Consider the following 14862-nt stretch of genomic DNA (forward strand, 5'->3'; position numbering starts at 1 on the left):
CGTAATGGCCGATTTTACACTTGCTGAAGATAGCCGATCTACAAGCTCACAACGCGTCGCAGCGTGACGCGTTGTGAGCTTGTAGATCAGCCTATTTTCAGCATGCAAGCAAGTGTAAAATAACTTATACAGGATCTCTTGTCCACTACTAACATTTTAGTCTAGTTTTTATTTGTTGACAAAATGGTCAATATATTTAGTCTTAGTTTTAGTCACCATAGCAATTAGTTTATTTAGTATTTAGTTAGTCAACGAACATTTTTCGTCTTAGTTTTAGCCGACGAAATCAACACAGCGCTCAGCTCATGTGTTTACCAACCTGCAGTGTTAGGATGGATGTCCATATCAGAGACATGCAGTGGCGTGCACAGACATTTTGAGGGGCAGGTGCTCAAGTGAAAAAAGGGCACCTTGTGCAGCACATTTTCGTGCGGGAACCCATTTTGGTGCTTTAGCTATTGAAAAATAGCAGATCTACAAGCTCATAGCGCGCCACCGAGTGGCGCACTACGAGCTTGTAGGTCTGCTATTTTTTTTATCTAAGAACCACTGACATAGAAACATAGCTTTAGATTGTGGGGGCCTAAATAATATAGTAGAAGCGTTTTTTATCAATATTTGATCAATCACACACTACAAATTAAGAAAAGAAAATAACTTTATTTTTTTTAGAGCACATTGCCAAAAGGGCAAGGGGTGCTCTAGCACCCCCTAGTGTCTATCTGTGCACGCCACTGGAGACATGTGTTTACCAACCTGCAGTGTTAGGATGGATGTCCATATCAGAGTCAACCTCCAGCAGTTTGTCTTGTGTCTCCAGCAGAGTTTGTAGTGTCTCCGTCTCTCTCTGGAAGAGGTTTGATTGAAGTATTTATTAACAGTTTTCAGAATGACAGTACATTTCATGCACAGCTCAATACAAAAAACTGTTAACTGTGACAGTGGACGACACAATAAAGCATTATGCTTGTTTAGAATTGGGTCCACCATGTTCAATTCATCATAAGATTTATAGAGACGTACAATTATACACTTCTATATAGTCAAAAACAAGAAATTATCATAAAAAAACATATACAGTGAGGGGAAAAGGGGGTCTGGGGGGGGATTCATATTTTAAGGGGGCCAGTTTTGAATTGCAGCTGTCCGTACAGTATAGGTGACCTTTGAGAGCAGTTTTGAAGGAGTCAAGAGATTTGCATGTCTGAAAGACTGATTGATTGATAATTTAAGTATTTATTAACAGTTTGCACATACAAAAACTGTTTGCAGAATTACAGTACATTTCAAGCACAATATAATACAATACAAAGACTGTTAACTGTGAGTGGACGACATCATAAAGCATTACACTTGTTTACAACAGGGTCCACCTTTTTCAATTCATCGTAACAATTGTACAAACAAAAACAAATATAAACTTCTATATAGCAGTTTTATTTTGAGTTAGTGTTTGTAAACAATTGTAAGTATTTCCTTTGTTAAATGTTTAATGTTTGTCTGTGTCGGACCCGAGGAAGACTAGCTTTTGTCAAGGCAAAAGCTAATGGGGATCCTTATAAACAACAATAAACAATAGCCAATAAACAGGAAATCCTCATAAAGGAGGTAAAAATGGAAAAGAAAACATATAGCCTATAATGAGGGGGGAAAGGGGTGGGGGGGTGTTGGTAGGGCGTTCCGCATGGTGGTGGCACAGGAGCGAAATTAATTCAGTCCCTTAAATCGTCATCTGCATAATTATGATGATGTTGCACATGCACTCTCCCACCGCGCTGAGGCGCTGCCTCCAACACACACACACACACACACACACACACACTACAAACATCACGCTGCCTGCTGTCTGCAGTGTTGCCAACTTAGCGGATTTGTCACTAGATTTAGCTTCTTTCCAGAAGCTAAATCTTTTCCAAATCTATAGCTACTTTTTCTGGTGAATTGGGGACACATCGTGTTTTGACAGGCGCCAAAGATAAAACCCTTATTTTATTCTTCATAACACACAATATCTCCACCGCCGCTAGCTGTGCATTTATCTCCATTTGACGCTTTTCGCCTCCTTTAGGAGACATTTCCACCAAGCGTTCTGTTGCTACTGTAATATACTTTATATATAATGTGTAAAATGTATATTTTCTTACGTTGAGGATCACAACAAAGAGGTTCTCCTCGCCGATTCCGCCATTATTATTACGACTGGGGGAAAAAAATAACAAGTTAAACAACACGCATTTACTTCCGGGTCAACGTCTCACGCGCATGCGCAGCAAAGGATGCAGGCACTGCTGCCCAGCTGCTGCTTGTCGCCACCTGGTGGAGGAGGTGTGTAACTGTTATACTATATAATAAGGGTATAAAAGGAGGTGACGATGGTTGAAATTCTTCATAGGAATAAACCCTTATGTCGTTTTGGACATGGATGTCAAGCAAGGATAGGGAACGGATCATTAAGACCAGTCATAAATGTCATATTGATTGATATGTTTATTAGGGAATAGGCCTACACATGATCAATATACACTTCGTCAAAGGGATAATCATAGGCGGCGGGTGCATAAGGCTAGGGAAGGCTTAGCCTTCCCAAAAATTATGCTGGGTATTTTTTTTATATATATAATATATGTGCGCAGCATTATAGAAGGTGTCAGAACTCAGCAGCGCCAGTGCCCGCACGGTTCACAGTTCACACCACTGCAGCAACACTGGCACGTTCAGTGGAGTGACTGCTGTCTCTGTGCCGTCTGTGGAGAGCCATGAGCCGCGACTCCCGGAGGGGCAGCAACACGCCAACACCGCCGGGTAATCTACACTGTCACTGACTGACTGACTCGAGACTTGAGAAAAAGACGTCCAAAAGTCGTTGTCTGTGTATAGGCTAATTCATTGGTAAAAGTATGCTAAATAACTCATTTTTAGACCATCTGGGAAATAAATAAATAAATAAATCCGCGGCGGCGGCCTCGCTCCGCTCGGCCGCGAGAATCCCCCCCCAACGCAATTCTATAGCCTACCCAAAGGTAAAACGCACCCGCCGCCTATGGGGATAATGCAAGAAAGCCAATGGCTTACAATAAATGAGTGTTTGAGCCTGACGATGTCCGTGTTTTGGGAATTAGTTCAATTAAATAATTATTATTTCCCTTTTTTCTCTCTTTTTTTTGTCACGTCACAACATGCTACTTAAAGCAGAATGAGATATTGCCCTGACTAAATTCAGCTTAGTGAAGGTCCTAGAAATGACTATAAGTAGCCTAGCCTATGTTTCAAAGTGAGACACTGTAGGCTACTAACCCAATACTTTAGTCAACAGATAGATAGGCCTACTCCTGTTGAAACATTACTCAACTACAAATTAATGTTGCTCGGTCAAATTTGAAGTATTCAAGAGTACATTTAGGTCAGATTCTCACCTAATACTTCGGTAGACTCAGATCCGTATGGGCGGGGAATTGGGATTCTTGCATATTTAATTGGCTGGGGTTTGCCTTCACACTGTCATTCGCAGCAATTGGAAACGCAGCAGGGGGGACCTTTATCAATGTGTTCCATTCATAAACTATAGCCTACACAGTGAAATCTATGGTGATAAAATTACACTCATAACGTGCATGTGTCGTGCCGTCTGGGACCCCCCCCCCCCCTCTCTCTCTACGCACGCAGCCGCCACACACTGTTCTTTTGGGCATGGAGGCACAGCGCTGCATGAACGCACTGATAACTCCCCAGTCCCACACAGTGACAGCACTCCATGTTCACGGCACGCACAGACAGACAGACAGACAGACAGACAGACAGACAGACAGACAGACAGACAGACAGACAGAATATGATGTAGGCTATAATACACTGCAGTGTTTTTATGTTTTCTTAAGCAATTGATTAATGTACTCGTCCTCATTTCGATCAGGGCTTCAGTCTCCTCATTCGACCACGTCTATCCACAGTAACGGGACATCTTTGCGCTGCGTAAAATATGCCTTCTCCGTCTCCAACTGTGTTCAGCTCCTCACCCGCCACATTATGTTTGCTTCATTTCCTTTATTTACTGCGGATTGCATTCACACCTGCACCGAATCGTAGTCAAGTGCGATTCGAAGCGAAGCGAAACCCATGTTTTTGGGCGGAGTAAAATGCGGTTATTTGCTGCGCATTAGGAATGAGCCTTCACACCTGCCAAACGAAGCGCACTTTCTGACAATGCGCAGCAGGATTCGTTTTAATCGAAGCAAAGCTCTCTGGTATGAATGTGACCTTATATTTCATATCAAAAATTGCAAAGATGAGAACAGTCTATTATTGTTTGTCTTTAAATGGCTGGATGAATTGAATGCACAAGACCTTGATGGAAACAAGCCCTGATGGCTTATTTGGGTTATCCTATTAGCATTCTTTTGTTCCACCGTGCCTGTTAATAAAGTATTCAATCAATCAAAAACAAAGTCACACCAGGTGGACCACATCATGAGGGATCACAGAGTGCTCTGTCTGTCATGTGACTTATGTATTGATCTAAACTTCTAAAGGTTAAACACTGTTCTAAGACAATGGTAACTGTCTCATCAGCTTCTTATCTGAGTTAATCACATGTTTTACCATCATTATTTCAATAGACCAATATCTAGTTATAATTTATGGCGTTCCCACCCTGGTTTCTGGGCTATGTGTCCTCAAACAATGGACAACACCAAAGGCCACGTGGACTTGGCCCTAACATGATTAAATGCCCAAACCTGGCTGTGTGTGTGTGTGTATACTATACTATACTATACTATACTATACTATACTATACTATACGTATTATTTTACATTTCTCTCCGAAGTTGGCACAGAAGCGGTCCAGGGGTCTGCCATGACAATAATCACACTATAAAAAGACAATGCACACATTATGGGCTGCACTACATTAGTGTTTAAAGGAGAATTCCATACTAAAAGGCTTTCTTACCTGTCTTTGTAGTTGTTACGTCCCCACCAAAGAGGTCCAGGTGTTATTTTGTGCAAAAGCTCCTTATTGGCTATTTCCCCTACCATAAGCCCTAAATGAATTGCATTGAATTGAATGGGAATTGAATGGGGCTATGGGGTGTTGTGCTAATTCGCTTATTTCCATCGCTCAAAATTATAATTTCTTTGTATATATCCTCTCTTCATAATGTAAATAATATCCCAAGCGGCACACTTTACTACTTCTTTAGATGGAAATAAGCGAACTAGCATAACACCCCATAGCCCCATTCAATTCCCATTCAATGCAATGCAATTCATTGAGGGCTTATGGTAGGGGAAATAGCCAATAAGGAGTTTTTGCACAAAAAAACACCTGGACCTCTTTGGTGGGGACGTAACAACTACAAAGAAAGGTAAGAAAGATAAAAAAGCATTCTAGCATGGAATTCTCCTTTAAATGCCTGTGACGACACAGTGTCAGGGCTGGATCATTTGAAGGCTGTCAGCGTCCTGAAAAGACACAGATTAGGCCCAGATTATGCAATAGTTAAAAGAGGCATTGATGTATTGTATAAATTGTATTGTATTATGTGTATTGTATCTATATTATTGTATAGATGTATTCATCCATTAAGACCTGACAACAGATTCTACAAATGTCTTCTAAATCATGACAGTTTGCTGAAAAACCTATTTCAGTGCTTCTCAAACTGTTTCATGTCGAGGACGCCCAAAATGATAAACAAAGAGCACAAAGACATTTCACTTTCATTGATAGGAGCACCACAAATGCAGGGCACTGTTTTTTGCAGAAATTTGATTTGATAATGAATGAATGAATGAATGAATGAATGAATGAATGAATGAATGAATGAATGAATGAATGAATGGATGCCTTTATTGCAGACTCAGGGTCCATAGAGAAACATACACAAAATACAATATACATCCAATTAAAAACAGTCCAAATGTACATGTTAGACAGGCATTTGTGACCGTTATAAATAAAGGCTTTTAAAGCCAATGTCTTCTAAGGCTAGAGGAGTATCTATTGCAGCTTTTGACAGCGTTATTTATACTGACGATGATGCTATTCACAGAATCATACAAGTGACACTTGAATCTATGCATTAAGTTCCGGAGAACAGCTTGAAAAGTATTGACTCTTGCAGCCACAAACATTTGATAACTTGATACAAAGAGTAAAATGTCAAACAGTCTTTCTTGACTCTTGATAAACGTTTCCTGGTAACTGCCTTCGCACCATTCTGTCGGTGGGGCTGCCATAAACCATGAACATGCTGTCATACTCAAATTGAACTTCTTAGGACTCTATACAGTGCATATGGGCTTAAATTGATGCCAATGTTATAAGTGCACCTCCAGAAGCATCTTTCACTTATGTCCATGTAATAGGGGGCACCACGAACATGACAACGAGTCTCTATGGAAAGAGGGGTCAACCCATATTGTGGATTTTATTACACATTTTATTTTATTAGACCGTCGTATTTTTTTTAATATACCTTCTGAGTCTGATAGTTCTGATTGTAACGGGAAGTGCATTCCATAGTTTTGGAGCCAGAAGGGAGAAGAGTTTGGGACGTGTGGAGCGGTGTCCCGGCGTTTTTAGTGAAGGTACTTCCAGCCTCCCTGCGTTGGCTGATCTGAGTGTGCGGGAGGGTTTGTAGGGTTCGATCAGACTTAATATGCTATACGTAAGATATGGGGGTGCCATGCCTTTGGTTGCTTAGAATGCCAGCATCAGAGTTTGGTATTCTGTGCGGGCAGCAACCGGGAGCCAATGGAGGGAGTGGAGAAGGGGGGAAACATGTGAGAGTTTTGGCTGGTTGAAGACAAAGCAAGCTGCAGCATTTTGGATCAATTGGAGAGGCTTAAGTGTGCATGCCGGTAGGCCAGTAAGGAGGGAGTTACAATAGTCAAGTTTTGACAAGACTGTTGTCTGGATTAGGAGCTGGGCTGACTCCTGGGTGAGGAACGGTTTAATTCGCTGAATGTTATAGAGTGTAAGCCTACAGGATCGAGTGACGGCTGTAATGCGTGCTTTGAACGCAGATAAAGTTACAAAGTCAAGTAAAGCACCACAATACTACAGTAGGTGACATAATGAATTAAAACAACTTCAACTTGTACCTGAACTTTAAGTTTATTGCCTCATCACAGGTATAACATGTTTAAACTTGTTAACGATTGTCAATTACAAATATAGTCACAAGAAAATTAGATAGAAACACAGAAAATGTCAAATAATGGGACAAATAAGAATTATTTTTAAAAAAGAAATAAAAAGGCAGAATTATCTATTAATTTGTACCAGAGAATGATTACAGATTATCTGTAATTACTATGATTGTTCATAGTAATACATACATGCAGTGATAAAGCCTGTAGGTGTTGCTATAAGACTGACAGGGTTACAGGGCTCAGCACTCATTCAACATAATAGTAACTATTTCATAAATTGGACACCTATGTTAAGGTCCCATTATTCATTTAAATGTTCTTGTTTGAATATCTTTTTTTTGGTAGCACAATCGGGTGGAAAACAGCGCCTCCCCTGCGAGGCAACAGTCTGTCTTGAGAGACTACCCTCTCCCTGCCTTGGTATTTCTGGAAAAGACAATGTGGACAATCTGTCCAGGATACAGGAGTAGATTTAGCCTTTGAGCATTTTTACACAATTCGGCACATTACACAATATCAGGTCAATAGTACTTTCCGTTCTATGCCCATACTTATTTATTGAGGATCGTGTGATAACTTGTACCATTTGCGATAAATTGCAACTTTCAATAAATTGTTCGAGCCTAATCTTATTTACATCAGAGTTAGTATGTTTCCAGTCCAAGTTAAAATCTCCAAGACAGTATAAATCAAACCTTTCTTCCAGAGCCAAATCAATGCTCTCCAAGATTTTGTCCATATACAGGATGTTTGATTTGGGGGGTCTATAAACACATCCAATTAATGTAATGTTGTTGAAAGGGTAGGCGAACTTGATTGTTGTTGAAAGGGTAGGTGAACTTGGATCCATAGGATCTCTAGTCCATTCACACACAGATCCTCCCTCACCTTAACCCATTCTGACCGGGCACCCATTTTGGTGTCAGCATCATGTTATGCTTTAGCTATTTAAAAATAGCAGATCTACAAGCTCATATCGCGCCACCGAGTGGCGCGATACGAGCTTGTAGGTCTGCTATTTTTTTTAAAATCACACACGTGTGAACTGAGTGGTGCAATTCCCCCCCCCCCCCCCCCCCCCTCTCTCTCTCTCTCACTCTCTCTCATTAGAGTCACTACCCCTCTCACTGTTTCTGGCGCCCCCTACTGCTATTATTAAGTCACATACTCATGCTCACACAGACACACAAACAGGTCATGCTCACACAGACATTTTGGATCAATTGGAGAGGCTTAAGTGTGCATGCCGGTAGGCCAGTAAGGAGGGAGTTACAATAGTCAAGTTTTGACAAGACTGTTGTCTGGATTAGGAGCTGGGCTGACTCCTGGGTGAGGAACGGTTTAATTCGCTGAATGTTATAGAGTGTAAGCCTACAGGATCGAGTGACGGCTGTAATGCGTGCTTTGAACGCAGATAAAGTTACAAAGTCAAGTAAAGCACCACAATACTACAGTAGGTGACATAATGAATTAAAACAACTTCAACTTGTACCTGAACTTTAAGTTTATTGCCTCATCACAGGTATAACATGTTTAAACTTGTTAACGATTGTCAATTACAAATATAGTCACAAGAAAATTAGATAGAAACACAGAAAATGTCAAATAATGGGACAAATAAGAATTATTTTTAAAAAAGAAATAAAAAGGCAGAATTATCTATTAATTTGTACCAGAGAATGATTACAGATTATCTGTAATTACTATGATTGTTCATAGTAATACATACATGCAGTGATAAAGCCTGTAGGTGTTGCTATAAGACTGACAGGGTTACAGGGCTCAGCACTCATTCAACATAATAGTAACTATTTCATAAATTGGACACCTATGTTAAGGTCCCATTATTCATTTAAATGTTCTTGTTTGAATATCTTTTTTTTGGTAGCACAATCGGGTGGAAAACAGCGCCTCCCCTGCGAGGCAACAGTCTGTCTTGAGAGACTACCCTCTCCCTGCCTTGGTATTTCTGGAAAAGACAATGTGGACAATCTGTCCAGGATACAGGAGTAGATTTAGCCTTTGAGCATTTTTACACAATTCGGCACATTACACAATATCAGGTCAATAGTACTTTCCGTTCTATGCCCATACTTATTTATTGAGGATCGTGTGATAACTTGTACCATTTGCGATAAATTGCAACTTTCAATAAATTGTTCGAGCCTAATCTTATTTACATCAGAGTTAGTATGTTTCCAGTCCAAGTTAAAATCTCCAAGACAGTATAAATCAAACCTTTCTTCCAGAGCCAAATCAATGCTCTCCAAGATTTTGTCCATATACAGGATGTTTGATTTGGGGGGTCTATAAACACATCCAATTAATGTAATGTTGTTGAAAGGGTAGGCGAACTTGATTGTTGTTGAAAGGGTAGGTGAACTTGGATCCATAGGATCTCTAGTCCATTCACACACAGATCCTCCCTCACCTTAACCCATTCTGACCGGGCACCCATTTTGGTGTCAGCATCATGTTATGCTTTAGCTATTTAAAAATAGCAGATCTACAAGCTCATATCGCGCCACCGAGTGGCGCGATACGAGCTTGTAGGTCTGCTATTTTTTTTAAAATCACACACGTGTGAACTGAGTGGTGCAATTCCCCCCCCCCCCCCCCCCCCTCTCTCTCTCTCTCACTCTCTCTCATTAGAGTCACTACCCCTCTCACTGTTTCTGGCGCCCCCTACTGCTATTATTAAGTCACATACTCATGCTCACACAGACACACAAACAGGTCATGCTCACACAGACATTTTGGATCAATTGGAGAGGCTTAAGTGTGCATGCCGGTAGGCCAGTAAGGAGGGAGTTACAATAGTCAAGTTTTGACAAGACTGTTGTCTGGATTAGGAGCTGGGCTGACTCCTGGGTGAGGAACGGAGTATTTAAGGAGAAGTCTTCCTAACGCTATGGACCAGTGGTAAGTATGATCTAAATGTATTTAAGGAGAAGTCTTCCCAACGCTATGGACCAGTGGTAAGTATGATCCAAATGTATTTAAGGAGAAGTCTTACTAAAGCTATGGACCAGTGGTAAGTATGATCTAAATTTACTTTACCTTTTTGGAGCTGGAGTTCCGCTCTAGCCTTTCTCAACTCAGCCTCAAAATCGAATACAACCTACTCATCTCTTTGTCTTTTTGGAGCTGTTCCGCTCTAGCCTTTCTCATCTCTGTGTCTTTTTGGAGCTGGAGTTCCGCTCTAGCCTTTCTCATCTCTGTGTCTTTTTGGAGCTGGAGTTCCGCTCTAGCCTTTCTCAACTCCGCCCTCATCTCAGCCATTGTGTCTTTTTGGAGCTGGAGTTCTGCTCTGAGCTCCTTCAGTTCGGTGTCCTGATTGGTCCCAGAGGTGTTCTCCACCACGGGTACATCATCCTGTTGAACACAGTCATGCTATTACATTTACATTTCAACATGAAGGAAAGGAGCCAGCATAGGTGGTTCGGGCATGTGTTCTATCATCGTGTGTTCTATCATCATGTGTTATATCATCATGTGTTCTATCATCATGTGTTCTATAGACTATCATCATAGTTCTTTACCAGCTCCTGTTGCACTTTGTAGACAGCATCACGAATCCCCTCCTTGTTCACCTCATACGACTTTTCTGTCACAGCAACGCAATCTGGGAACAACACAGACACACAGACACAGACAAACACAGACACACAGACACAAACAAACACAGACACAAAGTTAATTCAGACGCTCAGACACAGCCCCCTTGAGTCACCTGGTGGCAGACTGTGGAAGTGCAGCGTACCACAGCTGGGGCCATTTTAATGAACAAGGTGACACTACTGCACATGGGAGAGAGATAGAGATAGAGAGAGAGAGATAGAGAGAGAGAGAGAGAGAGAGAGAGAGAGAGAGAGAGAGAGAGAGAGAGAGAGAGAGGCCGCTGGCGCTGAGGCCGACACGTTGTATGTAGATCTGCTATTTTCATAGAACCAGGGGAACTATGTACTCGCTTGTAGATCTGCTATTTTCATAGAACCAGGGGAACTATGTACTCGCTTGTAGATTTGCTATTTTCATAGAACCAGGGGAACTATGTACTAGCTTGTAGATCTGCTATTTTCATAGAACCAGGGGAACTATGTACTCGCTTGTAGATCTGCTATTTTCATAGAACCAGGGGAACTATGTACTCGCTTGTATATCTGCTATTTTCATAGAACCAGGGGAACTATGTACTAGCTTGTAGATCTGCTATTTTCATAGAACCAGGGGAACTATATGTACTAGCTTGTAGATCTGCTATTTTCAAATGGCCGAAATGTATAGGGTTGAAGTGGTTATAATGTATGTTTTCTAATCAAAATTAAAATCTCCAAAGTAACTAGTAACTCAAGTTTTCAAATGATTGTAGTGGAGTAAAAGTACAAATCTTCGCTCTGAGATGTAGTGGAGTAGAAGTAAAAGTACTGGAAATTGGAAATACTCAATTAAAGTACAAATACCTCAAAATTGTACAGTACTTAAGTAAAAGTACTTAGTTACTTTACACCACTGCCAGTATCTATTCTGTAGGTGGGAACATTCCATGTCTTCTCACCTTTAAAAGGAGGTCTTTGGTCAGGTGTTTGGTTCCAGCACTTCACCATGAGGTCCAGCAGCCTCTTCAGCCCGTAGGCCTTCAGACCTTCAACATACTTTAGGGGCGGCCTTTCTCCTTTGTATTTATCAAAATCTGGAATGCTTTGGCGGTTGTCTGAGGGAGTGGAGAGGAAGATAGACCATTTGATTGATTGAAACCTGATTGATATACAAACAAGAACATTTACAGCATTGATTCCACATACATGACATGGACACAAAGTACAAAAGATATAATACACAAACACACAGAAACAGAACCTTATAACCAAATATTGCAACAACCAGGTATGCCTTCCTCTAGTGTGACGTCAGTTAAGAGTTTTGTAAAAATAGTAAAAGAACCCCTATATAGTAAACAGGGAATGTGTCCCCGTCAGATGAACCCCATGTATTCTAGTAAACAGGGAATGTGTCCCCGTCAGATGAACCCCATGTATTCTAGTAAACAGGGAATGTGTCTCCGTCAGATGAACCCCATGTATTCTAGTAAACAGGGAATGTGTCCCCGTCAGATGAACCCCATGTATTCTAGTAAACAGGGAATGTGTCCCCGTCAGATGAACCCCATGTATTCTAGTAAACAGGGAATGTGTCTCCGTCAGATGAACCCCATGTATTCTAGTAAACAGGGAATGTGTCTCCGTCAGATGAACCCCATGTATTCTAGAAAACAGGGAATGTGTCCCCGTCAGATGAACCTCATGTATTCTAGTAAACAGGGAATGTGTCTCCGTCAGATGAACCCCATGTATTCTAGTAAACAGGGAATGTGTCTCCGTCAGATGAACCCCATGTATTCTAGAAAACAGGGAATGTGTCCCCGTCAGATGAGCCACTCTGCTACACTATAGCGCCACCATCAGGCAGAGGCTCTGAGCCACTCTGATACACTATAGCGCCACCATCAGGCTGTGAGACACTCTGCTACACTATAGCGCCACCATCAGGCTGTGATAATCACAATATTTGATGAGATTGATGGAGAAAGAAGAGAACATGAAAAAGCAAAAAAAAGATGACAAGAGAGAATTACTCACTTAAAATGCTGTAGAGTAGCATAGCGTAACTGAAATCAAAAGAGACATGTATTAGTAACTATAGCTTTCATATCCACATACCACACATGTATTGCATTAGCAACTAGCTTACATATCCACATATCACACATGTATTGCATTAGCAGCACCTAGCTTACATATCCACATACCACACATGGGACAGACAGCAATAGCAACTCATTATCAGCATAGTGTTATAGTCTGCAAGATAATTTGTTAAGTTTGCAAATAACTAAAAATCTAATCAAGCAGAAAAATCAACAACTATGTTCTACTTGGTATGAAGCATATGCCCTACAGCTAAGCAGCTGAATGTTCTACTTGGTATGAAGCATATGCACCGACTAAGCTAAGTAGCTGTCGGTGCATTACGTTGGATATTGACAGGTGAACGATGAATACCTGTAGACATCGTAGGCGTAGGTGGCTCCGCCCTGCGAGGACTCTGGGGGCGCATAGAATGGCGTGACGAATGGCTTGTTACGATCGAGTGTCTCACCGTTGTCAAACTTGGTGAGGCCAAAGTCAGTGATCTGGATGAGAGAGAGAGAGAGAGAGAGAGAGAGAGAGAGAGAGAGAGAGAGAGAGAGAGAGAGAGAGAGAGAGAGAGAGTGAGAGTGGGAGAGAGAGAGAGAGTGGGAGAGAGATTGGGAGAGTGGGAGAGACAGAGAGGCAGAGTGGGAGAGTGAGAGAGAGAGAGAGACAGAGAGAGAGAGAGAGAGAGGGATAGAGAGGGAGAGTGAGAATGATGTAAGAATTATTATAAACAATTCAAAATTGATTCACAATTCATAATCCTTGCAATGAACCCTGCATCACATACTGTACATCACATACTGTACAATGAACCCATGGCCACGCATGCATCACATACCGTATATCACAGCTTATTAGCCAGGCTAATACTGTACATCACATACTGTACATACAGTATGTGTACAGTACATCCTGGTCGTGTGTATTTGAGGCGCTAGCCCATCCTATGGTTAGATTTTTGTCTTATAAACGCCATTGACAATGAAGGGAAAATGTACGTCATAATGTGTCATTTACGACGGAAATGACCCAATATGACGCAAATTGTACATCATTGTCTCTGTATTGTTAATGGCGTTCGCCATTCCCAATAGGAGTCTATGTAGGAGAGCCTCCGTTGGACTGAAGCCCCATGAAGTGACCAATAGAAGTCTATGTAGAAGAGCCCCCGTTGGACTGAAGCCCCATGAAGTGACCAATAGAAGTCGATGTAGGAGAGCCTCCATTGGACTGAAGCCCCATGAAGTGAACAGAGTTGTCGTAACTCTGTCTTACTCTATGGCTCTGGACATGTAGCCTAACCGCATAAAACTGTTTTTCTGTGCCAGAAGAGGGACATGCGTGACTTATCATTGGTGGTAATCCCCCCCAAAAGGGACTGACCGTGACATTGAGGCCTGAGTCCAGCAGTATGTTCTCACCTTGACGTTGAGGCCTGAGTCCAGCAGTATGTTTAGAGGCTTCAGGTCCTTGTGGATCAGAGCAGGTTCCAGACAGTGAAGGTAGTTCATGCCCAGAGCCACTTGGTGAGCCAGCCTAAAGGCCAGAGGCCAGGGCGGCAGGCGATTTAGTTTATCCTGGTGATGGTCGGGGTAAAAGAGAGAAACGTTTAATTCACAATCTCAGAGACACAAATGCAAAACAAAGTCTGGATAAAGCCTGAAAAAGACCTCAGGTTAACTAGCTCACTATAACCACATCCCTCTAACCTGCTAAAAGACCTCAGGTTAACTAGCTCACTATAACCACATGCCTCTAACCTGCTAAAAGACCTCAGGTTAACTAGCTCACTATAACCACATCCCTCTAAGGGACCGAGCAATGCCTCAACTTATTTACATCCAACCATCTTCAACCGCTTATCCGTAGTCGGGTCACGGGGGCAACAGTTCCAGCAGAGAGCTCCAGACTTCCCTCTCCAGAGCAACATTAGTGACTGCCTCCTGGGGGATCCCGAGGTGTTCCCAGGCCAGTTTGGAGATATAATAATAACTTATAACATAATGTCTGT

The sequence above is a fragment of the Protomyctophum parallelum genome (assembly GCF_964188405.1).
Source record: "Protomyctophum parallelum genome assembly, chromosome: 1".
NCBI lineage: Eukaryota > Metazoa > Chordata > Actinopteri > Myctophiformes > Myctophidae > Protomyctophum > Protomyctophum parallelum.